The sequence below is a fragment of the Cydia pomonella genome, chromosome 2, assembly GCF_033807575.1.
Source record: "Cydia pomonella isolate Wapato2018A chromosome 2, ilCydPomo1, whole genome shotgun sequence".
Classification (NCBI taxonomy): Eukaryota; Metazoa; Arthropoda; class Insecta; order Lepidoptera; family Tortricidae; genus Cydia; species Cydia pomonella.
Window position 1 is genome coordinate 5,737,757 of NC_084704.1, and position 14,730 is coordinate 5,752,486.

At 37.5% G+C, this 14,730-nt stretch overlaps 1 protein-coding gene across 2 annotated transcripts in view; it reads right to left on the minus strand.

Annotated features, from left to right (window-relative positions):
- LOC133532068 (CDC42 small effector protein homolog) overlaps positions 1–14,500 on the minus strand; it is a 51,779-nt gene extending 37,279 nt beyond the window's left edge. The window contains exon 1 of one of the 2 annotated variants that reach the window (XM_061870562.1): positions 14,237–14,500. The gene's annotated coding sequence lies outside the window, so the exon portion shown is untranslated. Of the gene's footprint in view, positions 1–14,232 lie in introns of both variants that reach the window. The other variant, XM_061870571.1, reaches the window with a different exon arrangement.
- Between the last annotated feature and the right edge of the window lie 230 nt (positions 14,501–14,730).

Here is a 14,730-nt window from a genome sequence, read left to right on the forward strand (position 1 = left end):
AATAGCGGCAGCCTTCATGATGTCAGCCTGCTCACGCTGTCCCCGTTTCCATTCATCTAGTTTGTATTAACTTTACTGAGTCACTCTGTCAACAAGATAGCGCACGCATTCGCCCCTGTTGGCGAGGCTTCTACATAAATATGAATATGGTAAACCGATTTATACAAGCCAATTCTAGTTTTGGTTATTAGATCTGTTTCCAGTATGATTCTGATTTGTCCGTGTCAACAGTGACATTTCTTCAACCAAAAAAGTCACTTTTGCCACTGATAGTAGCATATCAGAAGCATATTGGAAACAGATTTAATAACTAAAACTAAAATTGGCCTGTTTGTTGCAAATGTTGGGCTTTGGGCTGTAACGAAATAAAACTGACCGAAACTGGATTTTTGCCAAAACAGAAACCGAAGGTTCGGCTTTGCTCTATAAGTTTTGGCCAAAACATGATTTTGATGTCGAAATCTTGGGGTGCCCGGCCCAAGATTTCGATTTTCTTACGGCCGCACTGAAAATACAGTTTCAGTGCGGCCGTAAGGTTCGCCAGTGTTTTCGCCAAACCTTTGGCCGAAACGTGATTTTTATGCCGAAACCGAAACTTCGATTGGACACTAAATAGGATATGACCTGTGACGACTGTTACCAGAACTATCCGACTGCATTTTCAACTTCATCTATCTGTTATCAGTCACTGCTTTCAGTCCTAAGCTAATCTGTTGAATAAACCACCATCTGATCTGTGTACTGCTGAAAGGTACGTATAAGTTGAGATTGCCCATTCTGTTGAACTGTTGAAAGTTGGTCCACTGGCTGTTCCTCTCCCTAGATTAATCTTGCACATTCAAAGGTTTCACATGCAAGTGTAAAAAAAATCTTCAGAAAACGAGTAAAATGTAAAATGTTGTTTGTGTTAAGGAAACGAAATTACCCTTTTGCAAGTTCAGGTAATTTTTTCCAGTCTCTTTTGCTAATTACGAAAGCGCACTGTCGAAGTTATTAGAAAACAGAAAAGTACTTATTCCTAATGAATCATATAGGTCCTGTATGACTACTGAAAGCAGTCAGAAATGATCGACCTTACCACACAAAGAATATTTGCGACGACGTACTGATTAAGCTGTAAAATGTAAAAACACATAATTGCGTATACGCTGCGTCAAGATCCGGAATGGACAGTCCATCTCGTACTTTAAATAAAGGCAAGTCATAACCTGAGCAGACGTTGCGATTGTGCTGCAGTATGTCGAAATGCGGGCAATTCCCGAGGAATCCGGTTGCGAGATCAAAGCGCTGGAAATAGCGGGGAACCCGCGCACGCTCCGCCGGCCTTTTGGGGCTTTGGGTTCGCCGGCGAATATATTAGGCATGTAAGGTTGGCTACTGACAAAATAAGTATACCGGGTATTAAATAGCTATAGTCCGCCAGGTTTATATACCTAGTACCTAGTTACTGTAATACAAGGTCATATTGAACGACTTTTAGTTCGGGACCTATATGAAACTAAATTGGCTATTTCAAAAAAGATAGATTTGATACCTACTTGACTAAGTTCATATCATCTCTTCCAGTACGCCAGTTATCCTGGCCCTGAGCCAATCTCATCCAGAAGTAACCCGCATATGCCGTCCATGATGCATCGCTGATCAATAACGGTCAGGCAGCCTCAGTGGATTACGTACTTGCTCGTTGTGATATAAAAAAAAACCTTTTATTTCTGCTTGGTGTGAGAAAGATGAGATGCATGTCTGTCGTGTGAAAGCAAATTCTCTACTTTTACAAGTTCTTCCGATCCTTATGATATAAATCAATTGGTGATAAATGAGCATTTGTTTATTTCTTTGTTCATTTTCTCTACTGCGCGTGGCTACGAAGTTATGTTTGAACGTGTGAAAGCTGTAGAGAGTAAACTTATCGGCAATTTCTTCGGAAAATAATACGTTATTCTCGTGAGTGATGACAAAATTAAGCCCAATGCAACTGTTTTGTGAATATGTCAAGACTCTAGGGGACTTTGGTTAAACATCAATCTGGGCTGTGGATGTCTTATTTTGTTTTGGCACTTTGCAAAACCCACACTAAAAACCATTATAGAGCAAACTAGGTTCTTACAAAACCGTTTCGGACGCGACAAAAAATTGATGCGATAACAGTAATTTTCATCATGCCCACAGCCAGACACCATAACTGCGAGCTGTATTGACCACTTCCCCTACCTCTTGCGTGTAATTTATACTGATCCTTACTATAAACTTTATTAGCCATAGAGTAAAGTTCCTTTTGCCTTACAGGGCTTGGCGAGATAAGTGCTTGCGTAGGTTAGAATTAGAAGTAGCCTTAACTGTTACTTGTTAGAGCACCGGTCATTAGAAAGTGTAAAAGTCACGGGTCACAACGTGTAGATTGCGTCCGTTTTTTACCGTCATCAACTTGTAATAATCGCGATCCTGGTACAGTCAAGTGTAAAAATATGAGACGGGAAGAATAAGAAGAAGCAAATAATATGCTGCAATATTTAGTGAAAAAGTCCTGATTAGAGAATTTGGCCAAAGAGCCAAAGAAATCGAGCTACTGACGAATGAAAATTGTTCTAATTGAGTTTTTTTTTAACTTGTACATTTTCTCAAATGTTCTTGCAAAAAGTTCCACATAGGGATATCGGTAGGTAATAACTCTTACGACTTACGACGCATTTTGTTTATTATGTATTTGCTATAATAAAAAAACATTAATAATCATTGGACGTCTTTCTATCATACGCTAACCAAATGTAGCAACAGAAGGATGATAAAACAAACGACGTACGGCATACGAAATTCAAACAAGATAATTCGAAGCTTGTTTTCATATGACGACCAGCTACATAGACCTGTCGCATCTCCCGCCATATTAGGTTTTTCTATAATGATAAGGGCTAATTTAAGATGATCATAGGTATTCGTATAGTGGTCGTCGGTATGAGTCAGTGAGCAAAGAACAACGTGTGTTGACAGTAGAGAGCGCAGGCCTATTGTAAAATATGTGCTGATCAAATGAGAATGATTGTAATACGTTCTGCTAAGCGATTAGCTATAGGATATGTCATGACTAAATTACAGTTTTAGTATATGGAAACTGACTCCTGAAGTAGGTTTGTTGTCGAATATTACAACAAAAAATTTACGCAATTATTATGTACCAATAAACTAAGGAAAATATGCTCCTAAACTACGCAAATGCTTATGATATTTAGTTTGAAAATTTAAATACGTACTGTTAAATCCCTCAACTCCAATAGTAAAAGTATGATCGACGATTTCAACGAAAGTTATTTTTGGTTTTGTCTGAGTTCTTCTTCCAATTATAAAAATATGTTGACTTAAAAACATACAATTCAAAGAATAGTTACTCCTGAACGTACCTATACATATTAGAGTAAATTTTGGACCATTGTCTCCTGCCTTCGGACCATAATTTGGTGATTTTACGGTTCTTACTTATGTTTACATAATGTAGTTCATTATTCACAAAGGAAAGTTACATTGTTTATGTTGATTACCTACCTATAGAACTATGCCTGACCTGTACCATGACGCATTTTTGATTCAGCGTGTATAAACGTAGTGCTAACTCTCATAATGCGTAAAATATCTGATCGGTAATATACTCTTTATGTTATCACTACACCTTATACAACTAAGTCCCCCGCCGCGTCTGTCTGTTTGTATGTATGTTCGCGATAAACTTAAAAACTACTGAATGGATTTTCATGCGGTTTTCAGCTATTAATAGAGGGATTCTTGAGGAAGGTTTAGGTGTATAATTTATTACGGTTTTGTGTTACCCGTGCGAAGCCAGGGCGGCCCGCTAGTAATGTTTTAAAATATAATGTTGGGTGAACTGTCATTTGACGTCATGTGCAGGTGACAATGGCTGATAATAATGCGCGTCACAAGCTCCCAGTTATTGTAGCTGCAGATATAACAAACACGAGTATACCTACTTGACTGTATGGCCTCGACCTCGAGGACATGGGCATACTGAGTCGAACACTCGGCTTAACCAGAGGGGTGAACGGCTTTCGTCAGTTAGTCTATTTTGCTCTCTGTCGTTCAAATAAGCAAGAGCAACAGAGCCAGATAAGTATTAAGTACTTCGAGATTAGTAGTAAAGTAATAAACTACTATAAGAAAACGAAGAGCGAACTTACATAGACTTAAACATTTGAAGAAGTGTGCATCTCTGTAGATCGCACGAATATAATTGTAAATAAATGTCCGACCGAAACATGTATTCTTGTCGAAATCGAAGGTTCGGCTTTGGCTCTAGTTTCGGCCGAGACCGTAACCAAAACTTTTGCATTGTTCAAATCGTTGAAAAAATGTCATAAAACCGCTTATATTACATATTAAGACTGCGTCGACCGTCCAGTGGCGCCCTCATTAGGGGAATTGTGTTTTCCAATAAACCAACTTGTTCCCCAACTTTTGGCCTTGTCACATAAGCAGTATAGTTTCAAAGTAAGAAGTAGGTCTCATTTCGTAAGTTTGGGCCCGGCCGAAAGGTTCGGCCGTTTTTGGCCGAAACCGAAACTACGGCCGAAACATTATTTTCTGGCCGAAACCGAATCTTCGGTCGGACACTAAATATAATACGAACGAGGTGCACTTAGAGTAATGTCAATGAAGCAATGAATGAATGAGTGAGGTGTGAGCAAGAGCTGACAACCAATATAAATATATGTTATCAAACTTCGAATGTCGTGCCTATAACCTCAGCTAACGATAACAACAACAAGACAGACCTATAATGAACTTACTGTGTGAAGGATCGTGTGAGCGCAAATCAATAGTTATTGTGGGCTGCAATAGTAAACACCTTCATTGTTTTGTTTGATTCGATTTCTTTTATTAGTCGCCCGTTCTGTCTCATGACAGTCACGACGAGGTAAACTTGAAAATGTACTAAAATTCTTTTAAAGGGTCACGTATTATAATCAGGCCAATTCCAGCAATATAATGTAATATTGATCTAACATGGATATATTATAACATCATTCCAATAACAGCCATTATAACAGAAGTAGCTGCGATTCGGGCAATCTATGTCAATTTAACGTTAGATATGACTTGGATATCAGCCTGATATCTAACAGATATCTGACTAGAGGACCTGCTGAATTACGCATTATGTCAACCTTCAACCAAAAACGTCACTTGACACTGAAGTCTGTCAGTCTAATATGTAATCCAAAGTGTTCAAAATGATACTGATTTCAGTATCCTATTGGACACCGACCGAATAACTAAAACTCGAATTGGCATGTAACTCCTCCGGAGTTACAGACGTACATATGCTACGGAGACTGTTTACCATCAGACGGGCCGGATGCTTGTTTGCCGTCGACGTAATATAAATCAAAAGTCGAATAAACACGATACATGTTTTGATCTGTTTTTGAGGATCTTTGACTGGAGCACCGACTGCAGCTATTAGTGATCGAGCGCGCAATTTGTGCTTGTGTAATACAATTTTAATGCTCGAGATTTTAAAAATGGAAAATAAAAAAAAATTTAATCAACCGCAGCTTAACGACTCCGGTTGTCAATTATTTTATTGATTTCCTTAATTCTTACTAACCGACGAAGGCACACGACAATTATAATCATAATTACATTAGTTCGAATTGATTTGAAACAAAATATAGTTTGTTTTCTTATTATAACCATCCCTAAAAACCGTTAGAGTTCACTACAGGCCAATACAAATTACTGCTTAATGATTTCTTAAGTGCATGTTTAGAGGGACATTTGAAGGGACAGGATGTGGTGTCTTCTCGGAGGACCTGAATATACACATCTCAAAACCCCTGGGAGAACATAACACGGTATTCCAAGCTGAATGTGTGGGAATAATAGAAGCTTGCAATGCTATAACAAGACGACAAGTGAAACACGAAAATATACTAATACTATCAGACAGTAAATCAGTACTACAAGCGCTATGCAGCGACAAACTTAATTCAGAACTCATACTCGAATGTCATCGAAGCCTCACGGAAGTGAGCAAAGAAGGCAACAAAGTAACAATTCAATGGATAAAGGGGCATAGTGGATCAAGAGGAAACGATGCAGCGGACGAACTGGCCAGGAGAGGCTCAGAAACGCCGGCATATGGACCCGAGCCCATCATACCCCTACCAATATCCTATATACACAACCAGCTAGACCTACATCACAGACAACTGCACAATAAATACTGGAAGGAAATGGACACATGCAGGCAGACCAAGGATTTTCTACCGGAACTGAACCTCAAACTCACCAAAATACTACTGAAAACACCTAGACATCAACTACGTAAAATAGTAGGATTAATTACGGGACATAACACACTTAACAAACACCTACACAATATGGGAAAAACAGACAGCCCCATGTGCAGAGCGTGCATGGAAGAAGAAGAAACAACAAAACATATTCTCCTAGACTGCAAACAGGTAGAAGTATACAGGAACAAATACCTAGGGACTCCGTGCACACTAGGAGAGGCATTTAGCAACCTGAAAACTTTGCTAGGCTTCGTGGAGGAGCTGGGGTGGTTAGAGTAGCGCTACCTCGTTTCACGCAAAATAGGCACAATGGTTGTCGATTTGCGGAAAATGCCCAGAAGCACTAACTAACTAACTAGTGCATGTTTATTTCGGTCATTTTAACACTTGTGTGGCAATTATGTTCTTCCGGTTTTTTGTAATTTCTCACCTTGGAGCGGTCTTTTCTACACCCTTAAAGTTTTGTCATCTTATTCGAAGACGAAAACTAAGTTCTCATAAATATGCGTTGCTTATATAGTCTCATTTAATAGTTTACGAAGGCCGTCACTGTAATGTAGCAAGAAATAAACTAACTATTTAATTATTGTTAATTGATTGTTTGCAGTTAGTTTTATCCTTATCACCTACCAAATTTTTCGATTAAAGTACAATCGAAATCGCTTTTTAATAACCGTAAATAAATGATTTGCACACGATTATTTAGTTTGTACAATAATAGCGAGTGAGTTGTCCTTGTCAAAAAGTTTAGATTGGTATTGCTAATTTAGATAGGTATACGTATTATACTCTCGGCAAGACTCTAAAACCTTGTCAGTTACTATTTGACACATTTAAAGAGCCAAGTTATTTTTATGCAACGGCGACAAAACGCTTATATTATAACACAATTAGTTGATTATTATACTGTTTTTAGCCTACACGTTTTGCTTATACATTTAACATTTTATATCATAAAAATGTCGAAATAAGCTTTAAATTCAGTAAATTATCTGTTTATTTCTCGTAAACAAGTGATTTACATGTTCAATCATAATCGCGTGTTTCAACACGCTCGAATCGTATACCTACCTTTAAACGAGCAATTCTTGTATTGTCTCTTTCGGGGATCTCGGAAACAGCCCTAAAGATTTCGATAGAATTTGCAATGTGGGGGTTTTCGGAGGCGGAAAATCGAACTAGCTAGGTCTATCAGTGGGAAAACGCGCATTTTTGAGCTTGATCGTGTCATTTAATTGTACTGTTAAGTTCACAAACATCTTTTCAAGCCAATGTTTCAAAACCATGTTTTTGGAGACAACCTTATTGTCAAGTAAGTAAGTAAATATTCTTTATTGTGTACCATACGGTTAAAAATAGACAGGAAATGAAAATCACTTAACTGTTAGGTAACAACAGGCGGTGTTATCGCTAAGAAACGATCTCTTCCAGACAACCTTGTCCAGTGTCTTAGAGGCGTGTAAATATATTTTTAGAGATGTTTGTGAACTGTAGAGCTAGTCGTTTGTCAATGCCTTGGTATTAAAGTGAGCCCCGAGATGTCTTCGATTAGGTACTGTTGTTATACTATGTAGGTGGAAAACAAGCATAGGGCGCGTCTGATGTTAAGCAGTCTCCGCAGCCTATATACGCGCGCCTGCAACTCCGGAAGATATGAGTGTTGCCGTCCCTAACACTCCGCACCCTCGTTGGGCTCTGTGGCAACCTTACTCACCGGCATGAACACAACACTATGAGTAGGGTCTAGTGTTAATTTGCTGCGGTTTTCTGTAAGGTGGAGGTACTTGCCCAGTTGGGCTCTAGTAGCCTCTGCTCTAGATGTGGAATGACATCCGCTGTGCTGCGCCCCACCACACAAAGCGAGATGACATTAAACGTGCCGATACCTCTCTTTTGGACGTAGTTTAAGGACATAGCCGGGTACGTTAAGTTCGTACGATATAAAAACTAATCGATAATTTGACCTAGGTACTTATCAGGCTAATCCCACCTCACATTGAAGAACACATGTACAGTCAGCATCAATAATAGCGTATGAAAAAACGGGACAAAGGTATTACGATCTGCCGCCCTGCTACTATCTGAAATACTTCAATTGTTCTATAAATTAAGACATTATTTATTTCTGTTAAGCTATCAGATAATGGTAAAATACGATCATAGAGTATTTTCTTCAAATTTGAAAAATAGGTAGATTAAGTCGACAAAATGCTTGCCCCTGACAAAATATTTAAATAAACAATTTTGAATAGAAATATCGCAAACTTTGCCCATCTCACACGCAAAATATTTTATTTAGCATAACACACTTCCTACTCAGAATAAAATACGGATGAACAATTGAACATTGTTGTTCAAAACGCCTTGTATTTATCTGCATGTGTCAGCATAATACAGTTTCGAAACAAACAGTATCGAATTTCGAGCACGCATGCGTCCGACACGAATACTAAACCAACCTTTTATTTAATTGACAAATAGGTAATTTGGTCTTTGTTTATGCAATGTTGAGTTACCAAGAAATCTGTGCAGAGCAAAGCAAACAGATATATAATAGGGAGCGTGCATGAACTATAGGAGGCAGCACAGGGGCGGCCGTCAGATTTTTGGCGCGAGGCGTAAATGTGATGTTTTTTGTTCCGATGTAGCCCATAAGATGGCAGAACCTACTATGCACAAGAAAACACTTGACGTGTAAATGTGCCTGTTTATGGTTCCGATTCAGACTACAAGATGGCAGACCCTCCAACGCGCACGGTCCCTATATTTACCACGATATTCGTATTGTGGTAATATTAAAAGGAAAGCGACCACTTCTCCGTACAAACGCCCAACCCATTTCTCTCCCTGTGTAATATTTGGTAATATTAATAGAACAAAATAATTAGGTGTATTTTGTTTTCATCGTAGGCATGAACCTACTTTTAAACATTCATAACAGTTGCCCGAGTTCAGCCCTTGAAAATGGAAAACAAAAGGTGTGATAATGGTCAGATTTGCTGCTTGCCTACACTGCTGCTAATAGTTAAGCCGCATAATATATGTAATTCATTATATAAAAACCTACCAATAGAGTCGACGATTGCGATCTAAGTACCTATGTACACTTTGTTCCTTAATCCATTGTATTAAAACCGAAAAAAGGATTATATGTTTAAGATATGTATAACTATACAATGTTAGCATGATTTACTGACGTTTGGCAAAGCAAACGTACACACATTGAAAAGTTACCATGAATCACTACGTAGACGTAGACGTAGAGGACAATGAACTCCAGCAAAAAATGGGACCTTTCGTGACTATGGGATCCGCAATATCGTAGCCATCTCAGAGCCAGCCAACAACCCAGCTTGTCTAGTAGGAATACATTTGAGAATCATTTGACGAATTCAAGCCATTTCGAGTAAATCGCGAGTTAGAATCACTTTGTCCACTTAGGTATTCCGTGTCGTTTAGATGCTAATTTTCGCTACAGTTAGGAGTACTGCATTGAATATATTAAATCCTTCCTAGTCAGTTTAAAATTGGGTTTAAGTGAGTTTGTCTAAGATTGGACACCGGGTTAAATTATTTAATCATGTGAACATAAAACAAAGCCTTTGCATATAACATCATTATCTTCATTACATCAGCGAAGATTTTTTAGTTAGATGTTAGTAGCACTAGAGGTTGTTGCTCGTGCTATATTTTTGGCAATTGATGAGATTTTAAATCGTCGTAACAAATGTGCTCGGAGTAGGGTTGTAACGAGTTAATTATACGTCTGTCTACTAAAAGGTTAAAATACGAGTACTCTCCCTCCCTTCCCTCCCTTATTTATAAAACTTTACAAGATTCAACAGTAAATTTATGTTTTATCAAGGTGGGGGGCAAGTGGCCATCGCCGGAGGCAGATGCCGCAGAGGGGCATACATTGTATGTAACATCGCTCGAAACGATGCTGCCATACGTTTGGCTTTTGATCTATTAGAGGCGCCTTTTTGATATTTAACAAATTTAACACATATCAATGGAGGAATAAGGATCAAAGTCATGGCGTTCTAAGATTTCCGATCATGTGTCGATAGATGGCAGTAAATTTACTGCACTTGGTTACAAAATTTTCTTTGACAATCCACCACCACGCGATAAATAACGCCTTTTCAGTTTAAACCACTTTTGTTAGACATGGAAAACATGTGGATGTAAATACTAGAGGCTCTATGGAAAACAACATGTAGGTAATTTGCTATTCGTATGTGCGCAGAAGCCTACAATAGCGATAAGATAAATATGGGTGTTGTTTTGCATTTATCACTCAAATGAAATTGATATATTGGAAGTCGTATGAATAAGATACCATGGTACCTATTTGAGAGATGGACTAATCAAAATAATAACTTAAGAACCAACAGGAGTGGTCATTTCTCCATACAAACGTACTCAACTGTTTCCTCCATGGTTTTTGAAGTTAGAACAAAGATATTTTCAACACATAATTACGAGAGTCATCCAACATCCGTTATCGAATTGGACAATTAGAAAATGCTCTATGTAAAGTTATATACCTAATGTTTTATTCGGAGAAAGAAGTACTCAGTTTTATATAAGTTGAATAGTTCATCTTTCTTTACAAAACTATTCACTATTTCTAATCATATACACGGAGAAATTTAATTCGTGATCAGGAACCAATTTTTCTAATTCAGTCATCAATGGCGATCAGCTTTATTATACCTAATCTTAAAGTTGAAATTAAATTTAAATTTATTGTCACCCTACGAATGGTTTAGTCTAAAGAGTTTAAAAAACCTCTTTCGAAAGTAACAGCCATAAAAAACTAAAGTCTTATGAGAGTTATGAACAATAAGCGGTCAATTTGTCATTGTTAAATTCCCTGTCGAAGCGATGCTACTTGACGTACACCTACTTGCCTTCAATAATAGTGGGGTGTCCATGTATCCAGTGGTAACGATGTCATTCTTCTTTTTTTCGTGTCGAGGTTCCTTTTTCATACGATGGATGCGCAGTAGGCAGCGATATCATTAACTTTATTAATTAGACGCTGAAGTAAATAATATGGATGAATTTTTTGATGATAATAGTCTGGAGTGTGAAAATGATTGTTTATGAATTTTATGATATTATTGTTATTTTTTTATTTTCGTATGAATGATGATTAACAATGATTTTGTAAATATGCTTCTGCATGAATTATTTATATTTTAATACTTATATACTTGCTTTGACATTTAATTATTTATTTCTAGAAATTAATGTAAATTATAATTTATAATTTTAAGTCCTAAATTGTACACCCTAGCAGGGTATCATGTACCTACTTGACTATATTTAAGACCAAAATGTACAAATGAACATGATTCAATGGAATAAATGATATGATATGAGATCTCACGTATTGTATTCTATTTAGTATTATTTTTCAACTCCTGATCACCACAGATTAAATTTCATCGTGTATATCTAAACCATAATGACCAAAAGGTTACCAAAGGCAAACAGAGTACATCCATTAGAGCGTTTAGTACGTTCGTTGTCACTGCCAGTGGCCGTGATTCTTAACAATCGAGCCACGTTTGGTACAGAGGATATCCTTATTATGTACCTCCAATACAGATCAAATATAATTCAATAATAGTTACTAATATTAACTTACAAAACATAAGAGGAAAGAGGACGGTTGATTCTCCATACAAACGTAGTCCCCATTTTCCTCTCTGGATATTGACATTTTGGAAAATAGTTTTACATAATTTGATGTACATTAACTATATAGCTATGCTCAAACGAAGCGATGGACTTTTTTCAATATTTGTATTATTTGAAAAATTAGGAGCGAAGATTTCATACAAGATTTTAAATGCTGCAAGTGTTTGAAACACCAATAATAAGCAAAAATTCGAAAAAATCAAACAGGGGCATAGCTGTCGTTAAAATACAACAAATTCTGTCAAAAGTGATATGAGGACTACGTTTATATGACAAGGTGAGTTCGTGCGGGTCTTCCACTTAAGTCTTAAGATATCTCTATGATAATTATTTTAAGACCCTTTCTGATACCCTGAGATTTTTTTATTTTAATTGGGATGCTGAAAGACATTACAGATTATCATTTCTCTTAAATACCTACCTAGTTAAAATTCATTTTGCGTGCTTCTCGCCTTGTGTAAGTTTCGACTTTAAAGTCGAAATTTAAGAAGAAGATTACTAACAACGCGTGTTACCAGTGAAAAGTTTTCTAAATACCCATTTTGCCTATTCTTATTACGGGATAACTTACTACATAAAGGATAAAATAAGTGTAGAATTGTAGATAGGTACAATTCATTTGTTGTGACCAGATTGAAGAGGAAAATGAGTGTATAGGTAGATTACTTTGATGTGTTCTGTATTCCAAAAGGTATTCCAAAACCTACCTATAACGGATTTTAACATCTCCGCTGCCTCGTTAGTTATATTTGTCAGGGCTGTCGAAGTTAAGTTTTGTTTTAGGTATGTGTTTTTAGTTGACTTGTTAAGTTTAATTAGCATTATTAGTCTACAACCGGAGTATTGGATGGCGTGGTCCAGAGATGTGGTTACTACAAGGCTGTGGTCAGCGTTGGTGTTCGTTTCAGGAAAACGTATCGGTAAATATATATTGTGGTGGGTTTAACAGACAATTTTTATTAGATAACTGGAAGACCCTGGCTCTAAAGAGTCGACGGTTAACTGTTAAAGATTTGTTTAGAATTTCTTTACGTACGTTTAACTTTTTAAGTCTAGTTAAATACTCGTAGTTTTTTTCATGAGGTAGAACGCCGGGAAGTGATCGTTTTGTGGTGATACAAGTTTGATTGTGTGTTATGACCATCTCCAATTGGCAAGTTTTGTATTGGGGCGGGTATTGTTTATTTTAATTATTTCTATTCGTTAAATTATTCCAATTTTTTTTTTTTATTCTACGTCGGTGGCAAACAAGCATACGGCCCGCCTGATGGTAAGCAGTCTCCGCAGCCGATGTACGCCTGCAACTCCAGAGGAGTTACATGCGCGCTGCCGACCCTAAACCCGCCCCCTCTCGTTGAGCTCTGGCAACCTTACTCACCGACAGGAACACAACACTATGAGTAGGGTCTAGTGTTATTTGGCTGCTGTTTTCTGTAAGGTGGAGGTCCCCAGTTGGGCTCTGCTCTAGATCTGGAATGACATCCACTGGCTGTGCCCTACCACACAAAGCGAGATGACATTCACAATGCCCATACCTCTCTTTTGGACGTAGTTTAAGGACGTACCCGGGTCCAAAATGTATAACATTGCAAAGAAAAGATATATCCCAACTTACATGCAATGCCTATACCACTTTTTATAGAAGGTACATAGGTAGGTACCAATAACCTCAAGTAAAAGTAAACAATATAAAGATGAGTCGAATGATTCAACTTACTTACCTAAGTAATTGAATCAAATAATTTGTGTTGTTTTTAAGAAAAAGTTAACCTATAACCGTTCGTCATTAAGGCGCTACTTCTAAAAAAATTTAATTTAAAATAGTCCTTATCTACTAAACATATTGACCTTTTACTAAATGTCATATTTATTGAATACTCGGAATAGATACACTGCAGAAATTTATCACTAACGTGCAACTCCAATTGTTTCCTGTTTGTATTTGCGGTCAAGACGAGGACATAACTTGCCAACAAACGACAAAGCAGAACGACTATTAATATACATATTCATGTAAGAGAAATTAATATGCTCTCACCGGCTTGGCTGCATACGAGGCAGTCAGACGAGTTGAAAAACTATCGCACAACTTAACGGAATCGCGACCCAAGCATTCCCATAGCCCCAATTAGAGAAACAACCGAACTAATATACATACCCCCTACGTTGCCTTTAACTCCAAGAAATAAACAGCAAAGAAAATCGATATACATACTTACATGTAGAAACGCAAATCCACGCTTTAAATTCGTATTAATCCAATATTATATTACACAATTTCAGCACTGTTGTTTTATTTGTCACAGGAACTTATTCAGTTAATTGTTATACAGTTAAAAAGTTTGTAAAGTTAGCTGCCGAGTTGTAGGCGCGTGCTTTCTACGCGCGGTTCCCCCAGTGACTGACTTAACTGCGTGAAGTTCGCACCGGTCGCCTTAACCGGGAGTTTATTGTAATCACCTACCGACCAAAAAACTAGCATTCTTTTCAATAAAACCAGTGTTAAGTAAGATCTCCGACGATGCGCAGTTGCTAGAGAACTTTAGGTTAGAGTTTAGATTGGTTTGTTCGGGGTAAATGCTCGCTCGCAAATGCGAAGCTGTTATAATAGCAGCCCAGCTGCCATCGAAGACATAAAGGTCTTATTATACTATATATTTACCCTAATTTAGGTCTTCATTTCTTCATATTAAGGGTGATCTTAAAGTGAGAT